Here is a 20,585-nt window from a genome sequence, read left to right on the forward strand (position 1 = left end):
CATCTACTGTACTGTAGGATATTTACTGCACAAAAACTGCTTCAGAGATGGATATCCCAAACTATATACGCTGTCTAAAGCTGTTTATCTTCCACTGAGCCGAGCTGTGGAAGTTTATCACACTCGCACACATACCAGCATTTTATTGACTACAGCGTCTACTGTCCTACAATTAGATAAATTCATACATACAGTTTAAAACTTAACATGGGATGTATGGAGATGTAGTGTAAGCGTGGTCTGTTGCTGCTCTATCAGCACATGATTGAGATTGAACACAGCTCTGTGAAACAGGAAGGATGACATCAAGTGAACCGGCAGAACCCCCAATGAGCTCATAGAGAGGAAATGAGGGTCTCTGCTGTAACACCACAGACCCACCAAACATTTCCCCTGTACACACGCACTGATGAATGACATTTCATTTCACTAAAGACATAAACTGAAAGTCACTACAGTCTAGAAGCTAAAACTCAATGAATATGGGTCACTTTGATTTGGAACGCACAGTAAACAAAGAAAAAGGTGACAAAGAAAAATATACATTAGACATAGAATGAGATTTTATCCATGTTAGGTTAATAAATTCAAATCAATTGTATGTATATATCACTTTTTTTTAAAGCAGCTGTACATTAATAAAAGCAGGAAAAAACACAAAAGTAGCAGAGTACATCGGCTAAGATTAAACCATACTAGCGAGTGTAGTAATAATGTAATGTATAGAAGAGAGATCTAAGTTAAGCCAATGTCAGATGACTCCCTATGTGTAGAAAAAATCCCCATATACTATATAAGGGGGAAAATCCTATGGAGAAAAAAACCCTTGAGAGAGAGACAGACATAGCTGATTCTGTAGAGGATATACTATATCAGATAAAATATTTTATGGGAATTAAAACATTTAAATATATATATGTATTTAGTAGTCGCTGGTCCCTGGGCAGACATCAGCTGGGAATCACATTGAAGTAATAAAGACAAGGCCATCAAAGGTCGATGATCCAGAGGATTTGGAGACATGGGCAGAACCGAGAACCTCACAGCTCAGTCCTGCGCTGGCCAAATGTGAAGAGTAAAGTGGGAGGCGGGACCACATCTCCAAACACCCTCCACTGCCCTCGCATCCCCACAGCGGCGTCTGGGCCGGTCAAAAAACCTCTGATGGCAAAAGGCTTTAATCAGGCCAGAAGCCCTAATGAATGGAGGCTGAGAGTCTGCCGACGACTGAAGGAAGAAGGAAAGCAATTTCTGGAAATGATTACTGACTCATTTCCTTGTTTATCCTGCCTTTGAAAGAGAGAGAGAGAGAGAGAGAGACCCCCACGCCCACTGCCCCATCAGCCCTTGGGTCCTCTACACCCCCACCACCCGGTTAAGTCCTCTTCTGCCTGCCACTTCTTTCCATATCATTGTTGCCCCACTTTTGAACATTTGGCACGCTGGATCAGGCCGGCCCTGTTTCTTTTCATGTCGGAGGGCTGTTCCTTCTCTTGCCCTTGTTTCCCTCAAGTGGGAGAGGCATCTTAGTCTGAAGTTAATGGCTGGAAATCTCCAACTCACCTCCCCAACAGCTGTCTCTTCAACCTTTTTCTATTCCTCCTTACCATTCCTTCCTTTCTTACAGTTTCCTCCTTCTTGTTTTGTTTTGCCGTCCGCTCCTCCTCGAGCCAATCGGAACCAATGAGCTGCTTGTTGATAAAACAGCCACTCCAGTGAGTTTTTCAAACATTGGCTTTCCACAGACAAGTGGCTGGAGGCCGGAAGGGAGGTGAAGGACACGCTGTGTAAAGCTCCCTTGTTTTCATCCCAGTCCTGTTGAAAAGATGAATAGAGGAAGCCTGGCCGTTGGACTCGTCTTTCACTTCGTCTCCACCCTCATACGGCGAAAGTTTTTTTTTTGTCCTGGCGGAACGAGCGTTAATGACGCAAAAGCTCAGAATCGTGAACTTCGGCCTCCACTTTATTCTGTGGAGAGCTAAGACACCTTAATCAGACGCCAGAAACCATCAACACACACGTGTCACACATTGGGGCGGTGGGGATTAGACTAGTCCTAGACTAAAATAAACGTAAGAGCGGTCCGAAATGATAACATCTTGCACTGACATATCTTAAAATACATCAGTGCTCTTTGTTTTGCCTCAAAATGCAGTAAGGCATGTTTGTTAAAACTGGTTATATTTCCCATTTAAACTAAGGTCTAGTCCTGGCTTAAACTAGTCAGGAAACCACCCCATTGAGCGTTAAGCTAGAAGTATAGTTAAGTTTTTATGCATTCGCGAGGGTCTGCATACAATGCTCATGATGCAAAGTTCGTCATCAAAATAGTATGTGCGCACTGTACGCACACCGCTGGATTTTTGAAACTGCGAGTACTTTGTACGCATCAGTCTGTGTGGAGGCGAATGTCTGTGTAGACACATGAGTCAAATAAACGATGCTTTGCAAGGCTGTGAGTTCAACCGTGTGCATACACATACAAAACAAAACTATACTCTGGCCTTTAATGTGTTAATGTGTGTTTGTATTGTACTGTATGTTTATAAAGAAATGCTTACAGGAAAGTTACATTTATACTCATTTCACAGATTGCAGACAATGACATTAAACTTCTTGGACTTCTTTGAAGGCTGAAGCATTTGTAATGGGCCCCCCGACTTGTTTCCACATATTCAGCTAAATTATTTTCCTCACGTACAGTATTTTCCACAAGCGGGTCAACTATTAACCATGTTTGTTACAGTAGAGATTCCCTCAAAATGATGTCACAGAGGTCAAGCGCAGTCGACACGTGTCGTTCATCTACAGGGTCTCGAGTCCCCGGAGCCGCCCATTCTCCCGAAACCCCCGTCACAGTGGTATCACAGCGGACTGTGGGCTGTTTCATTTTATGCCGTGTCAGACCTGTCAGCTTTTCACTTGTAATTAATATCTGCCTGCTTCCAGCTCGTCAGTTGTCGCAAGTTTAGCACCCGAGCACGAGAGCGGACGAATCAAAGCTAAGGCACAATGACACCGCTGGTGTGAAAGAAGATACTAATTCTGGATAATTAGCTGACAAGAGCTTGAGAGAGAAACAACAGCGGCCAGGAGGAGAAATGTGGCAGTGCGTCGTAAGCGTTTTTCTGACCTCTTTTGAGTCGTCTTTGTCTGCGGTATGAATCCTTTATTGACTAAAGCCTTAGGTCATGACGCTCGCTTTCTGAAAGTAGCGCAAATAGATGTCAAAGATATTTTTAGCTAAATCTCTTGTTATTAAAGCACTGGGCATCACAGAAACAAAATGCATATTTACAGTATATCAAAGCATGAGATACAATAAAGCTTGTCAACATAAATCAATTAACGTTGATGATAAAGAGAGAGGAATGGTCCTTGAGTGACTGGATTAACCGTTCACTGAAAAACATTTCCATTTCAATGCAGTTTTATAGCAACATTTCTCTTGCTGTAACATGAACTAAGTGCTCTCGGTACGCACAGACATTAATAACATCAGAGTTTACATTATGAGTTGTTGTGTCCACTATGATGTATAGTCGTCAGGGAGACCCAGCGTGTCACGTGATGCTCGTGCTCATCTCTGAGACGTGTGTCTTACTACAGGGTTTTAGTGCAGTAATGTGATGATGGGTGTATGTAGCGAGTCATTATCACCATGTGCTGATGTCTGATTCATCAGGAGACCATCAGAAGACATTCTCTGCAGGAATAAAACCACAGCATCTAAAACATCAGGCCTTGACGTTACAGATATTGATGACATGTTTCACATTCACAGCAAGAGCACAATAGCTGCTGGTCCCGTTCAATGACCCGTCATCTACTCTGTACACGAGTTTGAAATACACACCCACCAGTCTCACATTTAAAGCGTATCAAACTAATCCTATTCACCTTATTTTCCACGACAACAAGGGCGGCGCCATTGCGCTCATTTTGTCAACGTACTTCCGGCTGCATATGATGAGCAGCTGAGGCAGTGGCTGAAGGCGACGCGTTAAACTTAAAAAGCTCACTCAAGCGCCTTTATGTTTGTTTCTTACCAATTTTAATGGACGGGGAGCCGACTGAGGAACACCCTAATCCCAAGTAATGGTTCGACTACGATGTTCCGGTAACTTTAAACCACGCCGGGTGTTGAAAAGGTGGTCAGTTTCAGGTAAGCTATCTTAGCTTTATGTGCTCTTTCGCCTAACGTTAGATTTGTGATGTCCGTTCTACGAATAAACTTAAGATCAGTAACGTTAGTTTATAAAATGCAATTATTTTGAATGATTTTCATTGCCCACCTGTATTTTTATATTTAAGATAAGACAGCAATATATTATAGTACATTACATTCTTACAGTAGCTCACGTGATTCATACAAGTTACAGAGATTTCAGATGCTAGGAGGTTTCTCATTCAGATATTGATGATAATGACCTATTAAACGACATATTATTTAACACTGAAGTTAGAGGTTGTGTGTATAATGTTTTTGTCTCTTTTTAATGCATCTCTCTCTCACACACTGTTCTGTTTAAGTATGGATGTCATTTATAAATTAATTCTCATGATGCAAGTTTCTTTTAAATACTAACATAAAAATGTTTATGGTTATATTATTTTCACAGATGCATTGATGTTTAGTGATGCAATGGACAACTGTGAGGATGATATACAATCAACGTGTTCCTAAACTGTGATGCAGAAACACAATGGGAGCATCTATCCGTCTCTGAACACAACTACACTTTAAAATCACAACTCAACCTGAAGCAACCTACATCTGATATGGGAAAACAACCTTGCGGTTTCCCGGACAGGGCTTATGCTGGTCCCACGCTATAATGCTTATTTGAGCTATGATAATTAAAAAACACCTTGTACTGACATACCTCAACATATATGAGTGCCACTGTTTTGTCACAAGATGTGGTTTGTTTGTAAAAACTAAAATGTCCTAATATAATTAAGGCCTAGTCCTGTAAACTCTGTCCGAGAAACTGCTTCAATGCTTCTGCTTCATGTGTTGAGCTGGCACAAATGTACATATCTCTGCTGAGAAACAACCATCTTTGTCAGCTTTACACAGGGTTGATATTGCATGCATTACATTTAGTCGCTAAGCACGTCACCAGTACATACACCAACAGCTTCCAGATAAACACTTGGGATCAGCTCCTGATGACTCTGATAAAGCTGTGTCTTAATTCATTGCAGGGTGGTCTTGCTGAAAAGTTAGTTGTTTCTTAGTCCATAGTTATTTTTATAAACCTTTACAATTTGACCTGATTTTACCTGTTGTAAAGTTACATTAAACCTTCATACAGTTTGTTATCAGATGTCATGCAGTGATATTAAACATTTACAATGTGATCTGTTGTGCATTTATATTAAACCTTTATAATGTGATCAGATATTACCTGCCATGCAGTTATATTAAACCTTTACAATGTGATCAGATGTTGTGCAGTTATATTACACATTTACAATGTGATCAGATGTTGTGCAGTTATATTAAACCTTTACAATGTGATCAGATGTTACCAGTCATGCATTTATATAAAACCTTTACAATGTGATCAGATATTGTGCAGTTATATTAAATCTTTACAATGTGATCAGATGTTACCTGTCATGCAGTTATATAAACCTTTACAGTGTGATCAGATATTATCTGTAAGGAATTTCTTAAACCATATGTGAGCTTTGTAGATTCCACTTAAAATGATTTAAGTCTCTTGATTTGAAGGAATAAGTTTTGGCAAGTTTGCAAATGAATTCTAGCATGGTACATTACCACATAAAAACGAAATAGATATTGGACTGGCTAAGGTGCACATTTGCTTTAAAAAAGACGAAATCACTGTGTAAATATTGGTAAGCATAATTACTTTAATAATGTTGCTCCATCAACTCCTTCTGACACGACGAGGTAGTAAAATATGTCCCATAGGTTACTTGCCGCGGCTGCTTCATATCTTCTAACCACGAGACGATTGATGGGACATTATAAGACTATCCGAGCGTCGTATCAAGTTTTCTCCGTGCTCCTAATTCAAAACATTTACAGCAGTTGCGATATTTGTCATTTAGCTAAAGTTATAGTGAACTACAAACAATCTTTTAACCACCAAACTAGCTCCCGAATGCACTGTGCCATATTAGCAGCGGAAGTCGGTTGACAAAATGCGGAAGAGCGAAGAATTGAAAAGGGGCGTGGCGGAATAAGGTGAATAGTATGCATGCTTTAAGGTTAGGGGTGACTCTGACACTATAATTAGTTAGAGGTTACCAGCTTTGATTTTTGCCCAGAATTAAAACCCAGAGGAAACACAGAGGCTTTGTAGAAATCACACAGACGTGACAGCAGACTTGAGGCGGAGAGAAACACTCGTGGCTAATGTGAGCTGACAGTGTGGATGTCAAAATTATCACATCAGCCTGTGGGCTTTCATTGAAAACTGAAGCCTCAAAAAGACTTTTAGACCTCACCGTGTGCTTGACTGATCAGGTGGACAACATAATGCTTTACAATAAAACAGAAAAAATCCCACACTAAATGGATTCATGTCGATTCTTAAGTGGACCGGATTTATTTAACCACAGCAAAAAATATTTTAATTCATTTCCATCACAATGCGTACTGGAGACCTCGGTTATAGGAGTTAACCCCACAGTTTCAGCTATTCGGTCAGGGACACCGGGGTGAAGGTTTACTGTGGTGGATTCATAGACAGAAGAGGAACTACATATTTGAAATGATATCCATTACCGTTTGTGACAGACCTTCCTGAGCGCAGGCTTTGATGCTCTCTCGCACTGACAGACTGAGATCGGTGACGCTGATGGCTTCAGGCAGAGATCAGAGGCGGTTTTCTGCATCCTGGTGGCCGAGGCAGCGCTCCGTGATTTTAAGGCGCTCCAAGAAAGCGTAAACACTCAGAGTCCGGATCTCATCCTCCTGCTCAGTCCTCTCATTCCTGCCCTGATGAAGAAAACACAGAGATACCTTAAGATATCATCTAAAAATGCACAAGAATTCAAAAGAGGCTATCAGTCAATTTCAGATATAAGGAATTGGAGTCACACCCACAAGAAACTGAACTAAAATGTGTAATATCCTACATTCCATTTTGTCACACGACAGGAAATTTAGTCCATCACAGTTCTTAAGTACCAAATCATTACATTGGTATATTCTGTCATTTGTTAAAAAGCTCCAATAAATTTTCCTACAACCGATTAGAAAAGCATTGGGCGATTGCATGTGGGCAATTCCAGTGTTATGGATGTAAACTTTTCTTACAACATTTAAATTGGTCATGCATATTCTTAGAGCATCCATTCTGAGGAATTGACAGGTTTTTCTAACACAATATTCAAGCCTCCACCCAAAAAGACAAATAGTCATCTTACGAATGTGACAACAAATGACAGAAATGTCAGTATATACTGTCAGAGACTAATGTATACATATGAATATGCACATGATGAATAAGTCCTACAGTAGTTGAACAGAAAAAAAATGTTTACAATATATTAAATTTTTCATGTGTATTAAGAGGAAAAACCAACGTTTGTATTTAATGCAATAAAACAGGAAATAAAAGTGGACATGAGTGGCTAAGCCACAATATACAATGAAGTACAGACCTAAGTGAACATTTCTGTTTTTATGACAAGGATGAGTTTAGCATGCACTTTAAAGAATTGCTGTAGTTATGGAACTGTTTTCCAGTAACTTATTGTAGATTTAAATGTATGTTATTTACTGGCAGCAGTTTGTTCAAATTTAAATAAACATTAAACATTAACAAAGTGCTCATCTGCCCTGATGATGATTGACAGCTCCTACTGTCCAATCCACCGCGTTCATAGTATACAGTTGTGGCCAGCAGGCGCACGAGGACCCTGTGGTCCATTCACTACGTGTCACAGACGTTCAGCGGTGTTGAGGTACAGAACTCAAACCTCAAAGGCCTCTGGCCACCATGCCAGCGCGATCACTTCAGTGGGCCGCAGCGGGGGCCGTGACTTTCTCTCAACATATTCGTGCTGCTATTTCCCCAAGCCCGCATTTATTTCTGTCAGATTCCATATTCTTGTACTCAAAGCGTGTTCGGGCTTTCTCGGTAGACGTCTGCAGACGAAATCAGAGAGCCACGGGCTACAGGAACAGAAACCAGTTTTTGCACGCTGACTGACGGGTTTGCTGCGGGACCGGCTCACAGGACCAGCCTCCGCTGCGGCCTGTCAGACCAGCTGAATCTGAGCATTGCCCTGATGAAAACTGATATTGCAGTCAAGCACGAGAGGCGTGAATGTACTGCTGTTCATAATTTTTGCTATTTTGTGTGGTGCAGAAATTGCAAGCTAAAGAGTTTGCCATGAGCTCACGGTCCTGATTTTGCTCTTTGAATGAATATATTTGCAGACATTTCGAGAAGTGGAAATGCTTCCCTTACAATCATAGGAACGTTTGATCATCTAATCTTCCTGATGGCTCTCGGCTCTTTGCTTCGGCGTGAACGATGAATCTATTCTAATGGAATGAGTCGAGCAGGGCTGTCTTGAAGAATTGATCTCCACATTTCTATCCAGACCCTCCCGTTCCTGCCCCGACACAACCGTTAGCAAAGATTTCTCCAGTTTATTGACATTTCAGATTTACCAGTAGACTTCTGTCCACCCCTCGGCTCAAAGACGAGACATCCAACAAGCGACTTCAGAAGCGAACGGCCGGTCACGACCACGTGCTTTACGTCAGATTTATAAACCGGTCAACTACGGCATAAAGAAACACCATTGTACGAAAGCTGAGAGGTGCGGCGCTGCCTGGTCTGCACACATAAGAGACTCTGGCCACCCTCACAGTTCTCTGTCAGATCATAAAAGATAATTGTGCTCTTAAAGAGTTTCAGAAGGAGAGCCGCGGGAGGGGTTTATCAAAACTGGGATGCGGGTCGGCTCATCACAAACGTCCCACTTACCGGTTCAGACGGCTGTTCGGCTGGTTTCGGCCGAGCGGGGCGATAAATCAGCAACACATAAAGTGCTTTACATGGTGTAGCTGTCAGGTCAGGGCCTGTGAGTTTCCTTTATCCAGACGGCTCTCTGGAAGTTGACGAGGTGTCGGTGCAGGTAACACAGTGTGCGGCTCATAACATCACAGCACACGACACACTGCGCGCCGGCCCACACAAGAACAACAGAGGAAGGTCAGTTAACTTTATCACACCAGGACCTCTGCATGCTTCTGAGAACCAACAACGACCTTAACACAACTTTCTCAATAATACCAATTCTCCAATAACATTAACAGAATGGATGTTTTTAACTCAAAGTTAAACAATCGGCAAAGCGATGAACAATCAGTGTAACAGATGAGGTTAGAGAGGAGTCAGAAATGGCAAACTTGATGACAGCAGATGGAGAAGACGCTCAGAGTGTTAAAATAGTGGAGAACCGTGGCGAAAGTAACGCGGGACAAAAGTAATAACGTGATTTTCTCCAAGCCCTGATAACATTTGTATTTCAAACTATAACGGCATCCTTAGCAATCAACCCTTGACAGAGCTGACAAATATTGCATTATTTTGTCTTCGTTTCACACGTGTAGGTCCAGAAAAGTGCTTTCAACAATTATAAGTGAATTCTTAAAGCAGTCATTTTTTTTTATAATGCGTTGTGTTTCTGGTTTGATGTGTTAAAGGACTGATCAATCTACAGGTTATTTAGTGATCTAACACATCGTGAAGTTTGACTTCTCACAGTTTTTCAAAATAAAAGTAAATTGGGTTTAAATGTTAAGTTCCTGTCGGGACAAACACTTTTGTCCCGCAGCTAATACTGTTGCATTATGCTAAACATTTATATTATTTTAATTTGATTTCATTTTATAGTGTTCATACTGCTGAAAAAAAGTATTCTCAACAAATTCAAGTTTGTACTGTCGCATGTCATTTGATGAAAATTAAAAATGAAAATGTAATTTCAATATTTTTTGCATATATAAATAACAAACTATGTTTGCAGTTACATATTAACAAGGTCACAGTCATGTTTATTTACTAACATTTTGTAACACAAAACTCTTATCTTGTTCTGTTGTGCTACTTTCGTCCCAGCTGTCAGGGTCAAAAGTAACAATCCGCCACTTATGTACAAAGTGAAATTATGCTGAAGTCTTTTTACATTTTATCAAAATTCCACCTGGTATTGATCGACCACACTTGTGAGTTATTAACAACAGCACAAATATATCTGTCTAAAACATCAGCTTTTAAAAATAAGTTTTTCTGTAAAATGGTACTTTCGCCCCTGCTCATCATCCTTATCAGCAAGTTTAAACTTTCATTTCATAGCTGACAGACACAAACCAAAAATTATGATTAATAACAAACAAATAAAAAGTTTAACAATTATACCGTTAAATCATGGGACTCCTTATAAATATGATTGTCAAAGTCATTTTCAAGCAGACATTTGCACCTGTGTTTACACAAATAACATGTGTTAGTTACAGACTACAAGTGCAGACTCTACCAGCTGATGCATTTTTACCGATTCATGGAAAGTAATCTTGACCAATAGATGGTTTTCCACATTCACTGAGACAGGAAAAAGCTGCCTGAGAGCGTTTCTTACATTATACAGTAGGTGCTGAGTGTACCGGTGTATCTTTAAGTAGCTGAATACTCTTTTCATTTTAAAGCTGCTTACAACAAATATACAGAGGGACTTTAGAAGTCAATTATTTGGTTACATATCTCTCTCCATACTGTGCTCACATCACATTGAAGATATATAAAGTCTCCAGACTGAAGTCAGAAGAGTACTGGAATTCATTTAGTGCATCTTTATTAAATCAATGTTGTTTCTCTGAGAGTGAGATGATACAACAGATCCATGGTAATGCAGTGCCTGCAGGGTCGATCGCATTACTGCAGTGCATCCGCACCTGACGTACACCTGCTGGGATTCATTATCAAATCTGGGTTCTTTCAAATGGGTTAACGAAACATTTTCCTCCAGCTAATAAACACGACGATATCTCTGAGTGTACATGAAAACACGTCATACATCTGTAGACGCTTTATATTCGGTGATCTGTTGACGGTCTTCTGCGGCTGACGTGCTGCTGTTGTTTGATCTGTCTGACCCAACACTGACACGGCCCACACACGTCGAGTTTATACGAGAACCATAAAGGCCCCATCTCCATCAGGTCAACCAGAACAACGCTAAACTTAATAAACGGTTTGCATGTTTTCATTCATTCACCATACAACAGAAAGCTCTGGAAAGGACAAAAATCTCCACACAGTTTACAGTTGAAGAACGATGAATGATGAAAACATTTGTAGGGAGCGTTCCTTCCGAGTCAATAAAACCCTTTAAAATCATTAAAAACATTAAGGGGCGTTTTCCTGTACATGGCTTATGCTAAGTCCCAGACTAAAATGCATGTTAATTTTTCAAACACTTTTCACTGACATAACTTAACATATATAAGTGTCTCTAGATGCACATCATTAATTGTAAGGTTTGTTTGTTTAACTACTTAAATATCCTTATATATCTAATGCCTAGTCTTGGATTTATCTAAACCCTGTCTGTGAAACTGACCCTTACTGTCTGAAGTGGGATTGTAGGGTATCGTGTGTTTATTAGCACCATCAGGCCAGACGGGCATCAGTTTGCTGTGAGTGGATGTTTGCACAACACACAATCCATTAAACATGCACACTGAACACACACAGACACACACAAACAGGGAATGTGTGTCTACTAACCAACAAAGACCAGAGAGACACTGACATGACCCACATAATTGGCAAGAAGTCTTACATCCTACAATTCGATCAATTTGCCACATCGGGCGACTGTTGGCTGGGCTGTCGCCCGCAGCAACGCGTCGGCCCGTCTGCCCCGGTCGTCCTCCGGCAGACCCTTCTGCCCCAACGCTCTCCACACATCACGTAAGCGTGCCCCTGCTCTGTCAGGCGCTGGCTCAAACGGACCTCGGCTGACAGTTTGTCTCTGAACATATGCCGGATGGCAATAAAGTTAAGCCGATCCACGTAGGGGCCGGCTGCACCCGCAGGCCTTTGGTGAAGGTCTGAGCTTCGCTTTTTGTCACCTTAAATTTTACAGAGTTATGTGATATAGTCGGAGTTTATCTGCAGTCAGCGGGCAGGTCACACGGTCATGCCTGCCATGTTGCCACTGTGCATCTTTCTTTTTTTTAAGTATTTCAGTGGGCTTTTAATGCACATGAGATATCAAAGCAGAGACGCTAAAATACAATTCTGCTCATATTTTGATTTCAGTGATCGTGTGTTAACCTACTTTTAATCACATTTTCAAAACGTATGAAATTAAAAACAGACAAAAGACAAGATTAATACAATCGCCTTTATATCTCAGTCTATAGATAAAGCAATACGATTCAATGTAGAAGCTCAAAAGCTATGAAGGAGCAAAGTTAAGTTTCATGTTTATCTGTAAGAATCTGTGATGAATTTAATCAGATTGAATGTACTCGTGTCTGATTACTGTACATGTTTGAGTCATTCAGAGGTTGGATTTTGACTACAGCTAATCAGAGACATCTATGTGTGATGTTACTGAGAAATCTCACCGGCATCACACACGTAGATGGTCATGTTGGATGCGCTTGGATGCATCTGAGCATCTGCGAGGGCAGAGACGTGCAGCTGATGAGAGAGGTGACAGGTGAGTGACAGCTGTCATCAGGAACACATCAACAGGTGAGGAGATGTCACGCTTACACACGCCTGCTGTTTGATGACGCCGCTGGACAAGTGTGACACAGGTGAGGACGAAAACTTTCAGGACACACAAGACATCAGTCAGAGAGATCACACACACACACAAATAAAGGTACAAAAGGGTAAAACCTTTAAGGAAAGTACAGATTTGTACCAAATTGGTGCATATTAGTGTACATACTTGTACCTCAAAGGTATATATTGACACCACAAAAGGTGCATATCAGGACCGTATGGTACCGTACCAGTGACAGATTTTGTACCACATTCACACAGCACTTTACTCAGAAAATTTCCATAAAATTGTCAGAGGCTTCTGTGTGAACACAAACACGTCCCATTAATGTTTTGGGATCGCTCCCGTAAAGAGGACCTACAGACAGAAGTAACTTTGCGTAACATTTACAGAAAGCATTCTGTGTGAACAAGACCGTAAGGGGGACATGAGTGTCATAGCAACAAGAAGTTATAGTTCAGCCCTTTGACACCAATGCAGATCAACATTCACGACGAGAAATGTCGGCAAACTGGACTGAAGCAGAGATCAGGGAGCTCTGCACTATCAGCGTTGAAGCTGAAATCATTCACAAGCATGACAGAACAGCACATCACATCACACGCTCATTATGATCTTATCATAAACTAAAACAACCTACCAAGAGCAGGTCTTTAAATACGTCATGTGTCTTTACGGGATCTTTATGGTATGTGTGTGAATGCACTCACAGATTGTGGAAAATCATTGGCAGTGTGAATGAACCCAAAATTGAACGATCCCAGACAAATCCCGGATGCATTTTTCATGCATTTTCCATAATCTTTGTGTGAAAAGGGCTACACACACACACAGAGGTGAACTGGCTTCGGCCCTGCAGTAAGATGAAGTCACACCACACTGCAAATTGACATGCCAAACATCCGTCCAGCCAAACAGAAAGCCCATATTCAGAGGGTCACGTCAGGGTCGGGAGCGTCTTCTTTTCCAGACCGATAATCCCCTCTACAGTCTGAAACTTTGCACCCTCGCATGTTTTAGACAGCAACCTTCAGACCTCACGAGAAACCTGCTGACTGATGACCAGTGATGCCCAAATTAATGACTCGGCTCAGAGAAAGTCCACGGATTAAGCCCTGAAGTCCCAGTGGATAGTGGGGAATGGGGGCAATTTGTCAGACCACTTCCATCTGTTAGGGCGTTTCCGTCCCCCTTCGACCCCGGCCTCTGGTCTCAGCCATCTCAAACAGATTACTGAACGCCATCCGTCAGTCCGCGACACGCATGGCATCCATAGAAAAAATGTTCCCATCAACAAGCATCTCTCGACCGGATTGCCGGCTCAAGATACTTTCTGTTGCAGAAGAGGAGAGGTCATTAGTCAACATGCAGGAGAAGAAATAGAAGAGCTGGCTGTAGTCATTTAAAGATTCAGAGGGGTCCACAAGCGTGACAGGCTTAAGATTTCAGTCCTACAGAGTATCAGATGTGCCGAATATCATTAGCACAGCAGGTCAAACACAACTCCTGTAGACATCAACAGAGATCTGTCAGAGGCAGCAGTCAATCAATCTGCCAAAAATCACTTGACTGAAAGTAGACTGAAATGTTTCTCTTGGTGCTTAAAACCTTTCTGAAATCAGTTTACTTTACAATAGCAGATTGTGGTTAAAGGATTTCTTCTCTTTTTCCAACATTGATGTGTTGTTAAAAGTGTAATAAAGATTTTACACAACTTCTCTAATGGCCACACATCACCGAGAGCAACAGGACAATTTATCACTGGCCAACATTCAGCCGTGATTGCAGCACCAAAGTGCTAAATAAGATCAACTGAATAAACAAAATTTCCGAGAATTTCTGTCTCTTGTTCACCATTTAAACAAGAGCAACGCCTGATGACATTACTTCTCTTCTCTTGTGCATGAGCGATATACAGTAATGCAGTAAACCTGTGAGCGCTGCCAATGGGAAATGAAGGACGTAACCAAGAGAGGAAGTGTTTGGGGAACGTTTACAGTTGTAATGAGAATGAAGGGAAATGCAGCAGAAAATCCCACATAAGCGGAAGAAAACTTTACACTTTAGCTGTCAAGTACTTCCTGCTCATTGATGCCACGTGTGCTGTGATGCCAATTATTGGAGTATTACAACAGAAAACATAAAGCTGAAGCCTCTTTCCTCGGAAGAAACATCAGCGTCAAAGGGAAAGATGACAGAAGAGCCAGCGTGCATTTCAGGGCCGTGACAGCGTACAAACTTCATCATGTGAAGTCCTGACGTCTGTCTGACTCACGCGTGCCTCATGCTGCTGTCTCTACACGATGAACATCTTCTCTCGGTGTCCTGATGACATGTGTTCATACACATTAGTGTTCTGCATCTGTACTGCAGGGATCTCTTGAACCGGAGGTCACAATACTCCCCGACCCACAAGCTATCCAAAACGAAGCTTAAGACAGATATCGCTGGCATTACGGTGCTTTGTTTAATAGCCTTCTCTGTTTGAAGAGGCGGTTTGAGGGAGGACGCGGGTTCACAACCCTCAGACAGGATTGAGTTAACGTTACCCCCCCACCCCAACACCCCATTCACAGAGACTTGTTGATGATTTATCTGACGGAAGGAATTCAGTAAAGGCCTGAGATCTCTACTGTAACCTTTTACCCCCACCAGATGTTCTCTGAAAAAAAAAACATAATGTTCATCTCTAAATCCCCGTGCAAACATATCAAGTGGCTGCGATGTGTTTGTGGCAAGACTTAGCGAAATGACGGAGTAGCGATGGGAAAGATTTTAAACAGAAGCGCTGCAAAGAGAAGCACGCTCCAGATGGTTTAGAAAAAACTTCTATGGTGACAATATGGTCTCATTGTGTGCATGATTAAAAAAACTCAAATGAATAAAATGTTAGTAAAATAAAATTGCAATAGGGAATGTTAAACAGAACCAACACCGATGAAAAATCACTCACAATCCATGCATGGCTTCATGTTAAGAGATAATGTTGACAGATCTTTAACTACTAGGCTACATCTCCAGAGTTGAACTCTGTGATATTTTAGTCTATGTTTTTTTATTCATTCACAAGCTGAAAGTTGAAGTGTGATTCTGGTCTAAGTGCTTAAGATTAAGCCAAACTCTAAGGATAAGATCTGTCATTCATGAGGAGACACATCACATCCCTCATTGAACCGACAAAAGCTGACTGAAGAGAGAGAGAGACATTGACAGTCTAAGTCGGTATTTGTCACTTCAGAGTTCATGAATTCTTGATTTAATGTGTCTGAATTGATTCACGACCGCTGAGCGATGACTGTGCGCTGTGACCTCTCTCTGACCTCTGCTGTATGATATGATCTGATATCAGACATGAAACAGGGACTACTTCTGGATCATTTCACCAATAAACATCTGCTAAACTTCATATGCTGATCACAGAGGCAGTGTAAATATAAATCTCATGATGAATAATCTGAATCCATAATGTAAAAACATCACATACATGGCACACAGCTCTGGTTTGTTGCTTAGCAGCCCAAATTATAAAAGCTCTGCCCCCAGGTCTCTGCTCAGGTCTGTCTGTCATCCCACTGACTCCCACATCTCTCCTCATTTAAACATCATTTATGCCATATTCAGGATTAAGGAGAATATTTGGAGTTTTCATTTTTTTATAAATAAACCAATATGTTCAAGTCAAGTATATTTATATACAGCTTTACAATGTTGCATTATTATAAAGCAGCTTTACATGAGAGACAAAGAAAACACAGAAAATGCGAAAATGGTTAAAAAAGCATCTAAAATTATTGCAAATGTTATTGATACTTATAGATGATAAACTAATAAAATGATATATAAGTTTTCTTTAGTCAATTAATATGATAAATAAAAGGTGTTGTATTAAACCAGACATTCATTTCCATCTGACATGGTCCTTAAAAGAAGTAAAAAATTATATAAGGGCACACTGTAAAAAATGCAGCATGAAGCAGCATAAAACAACTTGGTTTTGCAAGTTAATTCAACCTACTATTGAATTTCACCTGTGAACATGTCAACTTAAAAGACATTGTTTAACTTAATTTTTAAGTTACAGTAGCATAAAAACATATGTTGAATTAACAAAAATGCTGAATTTTTTTACAGTGCAGGGTTTGACATTACATAAAGAATTTACAATAATACCAATACAATTTTGTATTAGAAACTTACAATAAACAGCAGTGTTAAAAGCTCAGAGAAATGATAGCGACATCATGAGGGGCACCACATACCTTTTACACGTCTTAAGACTGTAGCCAGACAATTTCATTACAATGAAAACTAAAAGAAATGACCAAGCCCTAAACTATTCTAATGTCAGCAGTCTCACAGTAAGCAAGCAAACCAAAACTCCACTTGTGGAGAAGAAACCAGACTTTGCTGAGAGGATCGCTTCTCCTATGAAATGGAGGCTTATAATAGCGATTATTCATTTTAGATCTAAAACTGTCGGGTCTGATTTTGTGGGAGATGTAAGTAAAAGTCAAACAGATATTGCATATATTTTTGCTTGAATATAAAGGCATATAGTCATGAGTTATAATTTGGATTAAAAGTCAGTTTTGAAGCAAATGTCAAGCGATTGAGGAACATTTTAAAGAAAGACAGTGAAAGAGACTTATAATGTTTAGAGACTGCAGCTATAACATCACACTGCCGTTATATTGTTGTGTAGAATCTAACTGAGAAAGTGGAGGCGGGCAGGAAGATGATAGATTGTGAATAATACAGAAGTTTGTATCATATTGTTTCTGGGTTACACAGGCAATGATGGAAATAGTGATAGAATATAAAGATAAAACATGATCAGTAATTCAGAATTCAGGCTGTCAAAGGGGCATCACATCTGCACAACTGGATTTTAGTGAATCACCTGAAATAATGAAGAATAAAACCCATTCAGAGGTTTTCCTCTCGACCGGCTGTCTCTTCTCGCTTTCTGTGCTTTTCATCCCAAGGTTGCCACAGGTCTTTGTGAACGCCACAGCAGACTGTTATTGTTGAAGGAAATGAAGGGAGAATTTGTGGTTTACCTTGAGCTGCTGTAAAAGGGACAGAGTCCTCTACAGACTCACACAACTGATTTAGACACAATAAAACCTTTACAAATCCAACAGTTGACCCTTGAAAGAAGGGAATTTGAAGGACAGTTTCATTGTCTCTAACCAAGTCTTTATGAAATAATGGATTAATTATTCATTCTTACAAATCTATATTTATACACTATCCTTCATAATGAGATCCATTTTCATCCAGTGTGAGTGACAAAAGAAAAACTCTAGCGAGATGTTGAAGACAATAAACTGGATGAACAGCGTTGTAGTGTCAGCGTAGGTCACGGTCTGCTCATGAGCCTCACGAGCTGTTGGTTTGTTCAAACTGTGAAAGAACCTTGAAGAAACAATAATAAAAACATCTGAGCTTCACATTATTTTCTATCTTTGGATTTCAAGTGAGATGTGTGAAGCTTTAATCTGGACCTCAGCTTCATCGTATTATGATTCATTGTGAATGAGGATCAATGTACATTCCTCATGCAGGTGACTTTTAAAGAGGGCGTTACAGAGAACACGTTAAGGCATTTTTGAAGGGGAACAAGCTCCAGAAAAGTTGAAATTTTATTAAGCTCACAGATGACACGACTCGACCGGCCGCTCCCTCTCTCGCCCATTATGTGCACTAATGTCACATTGATTATGCTGATGGTAAACTGTCTTTGTTTGGCCTCGCCTCGCTGTCACTCAGAGCGTCTGCTGGGACGGGTGCGACTCTCTGAAAAACCGCTCCTCCGTGTTTGTGGTCGTTTCTGTTCCCTGAAGAGACCTCATTTCCGACAAAGACTTGGGGTATTAATTGCTTTTTAATGTTTTTCTCTTGTTTCAAATGCAGTTGTGTACAAACAACTCAACAGTAATGCTGGCTTAAGGGTTCTTCGGTTTGGGTGAAGAGTAAAGTTAAAAGGGTCTCACTGAATAAACCATTACTGGGATCGTGAGGCAGAGAATAAGGCGACGCTGCTCGGAGGGACGGAGCCAGAAGCTTTGTCCCATGTGGACTCCTTCCAAACGGCGATGGAGTAGGATGAAAAGTGTGCAAGAAACCAATACTTGGTAAACCTTTTCGGGAACATTTTGAACACATCTGACAAGCCGCAGAAGACATTTTAACATCTCTTCTGACTGTGCCATCTAGAACAACTTGGCATGAAATTAGAATTTTATGGGATTGAGATCAATTTTTCATTCACAAAGTCTTTTATCTAACGGAAAATCTCATTTCGTTACATTCAAACAGTTTCAAAAGTGCAAATTGTGAAGCCATCATTTTAAGGAAGTGTGGGCAAAACATCATACATTTATTATATATTTAAAGTAAAAACAAGAATCTAAAATGCAATATAATGCTGTAGATGTCAGATTTTTAAATGACACGTCTTTTCAACTTTCAAGTTCTTATAAAACATTTTAGTTTCTTCTATGGCCATCTTAGCTTAGCTTAGTTCAAGTTACGTGGAGTCTAAAAATCTTCAACTACATTTGGCTAAAAAATACACTCTAGAGGTCTTACATATAACCTACTGATAATAATGCAACCTCCTTTTCTTTCTCAAACAGTCTCTGATCATGTGTAGTTATAGTCAAATCTTTAACTGAACTGAAATAATTCAGAACTGGCGATGAACTCACTTGTTAACATCAGTCAGTATTTGGACTTGAGTTACACGTCCAGCATCGGCCATCCGGACATCAGGCACCAGATTTATCATTTGGCCAAACAGCAAAAGGAAATGGAGACAAGAATAAAATTAGCTTGATGACTTAACTTCCTCCCCCATCCACGGGGAATAAGACCCTCCATTTGTTTTCATTACTTCCCTTTATATCTCTTCTCTATTGCTTCTGAGATTGTCATTCATTCATTGCAGGACTTTGTATGTTTATCATTATTTAATACCTTCATAACTGATATTAAGAATATTTGAGAAAACAAACAAGTCTGTTTAAATGACTGATCTAATGCTAAACAGGACAATAGTGCATTAAGGGCAAACAAGATTAGTGTCTCCTGCAGGATGCAGCACTGTCTGTTGGGTTAGGGTTAGGTTAGAATAGTGTAAGTGGATTAAGGACAGCATAAGCCCCCACCACCGACCCCCCGTTCGCTTAACGCATGTAATCGTAAAAAATAGAATTATCTAATGTAATATTTTTACTGATACTTTTATGATCTCATGCACTTGTGTAACACTCATGCAATTTTTTTAAAAAGATAAACCAAGTTTACCCTGGACATTCATATTCAGTGTTGCCTGTCTCTTAAAAAGGGGTCACAGCTCATCTACATGAATATTACATTAAACATCACATCAAACCTCACAACTAACATCACATCAATCATCACAAAACAATCTGATCAAATATCTCATCAACAATCACTACAGCAAATATAACAGCTATCATTCCAGTAAACATCACATCAAGCATCACTTCAACCATCATGGGCCTGTACCAAGAAGCTAATTTAGTTGGCAGGTTATCCTGGGGCAGGTTATGTTATAGATCAGAGATCACATTCCAAAATGCAACCAATCAGCTGTGAGCAAAGTGACACGTGACTGACCAGAGATGGGGACTCGGGTTTGAGACTCGGACTTGAGTGTGACTTACGTCGCACACACAGTGACTTCAGACTCGACTTGAGACTTGTCCTCAAAGACTTCAGACTCGACTCGGACTCGAGCCGCGCGACTCGTG

The 20,585-nt window shown here is 40.4% G+C and overlaps 1 long non-coding RNA gene across 1 annotated transcript; it reads left to right on the forward strand.

Annotated features, from left to right (window-relative positions):
• Positions 1 to 3,896: 3,896 nt before the first annotated feature.
• Positions 3,897 to 5,367, forward strand: LOC135774146 (uncharacterized). Its single transcript, XR_010543650.1, has 2 exons — positions 3,897 to 4,165; positions 4,623 to 5,367. It is a non-coding gene; the product is annotated as an uncharacterized lncRNA (long non-coding RNA).
• Positions 5,368 to 20,585: the final 15,218 nt, after the last annotated feature.

This window comes from Paramisgurnus dabryanus, chromosome 5 (genome assembly GCF_030506205.2).
Source record: "Paramisgurnus dabryanus chromosome 5, PD_genome_1.1, whole genome shotgun sequence".
In the NCBI taxonomy this organism is placed as follows: domain Eukaryota; kingdom Metazoa; phylum Chordata; class Actinopteri; order Cypriniformes; family Cobitidae; genus Paramisgurnus; species Paramisgurnus dabryanus.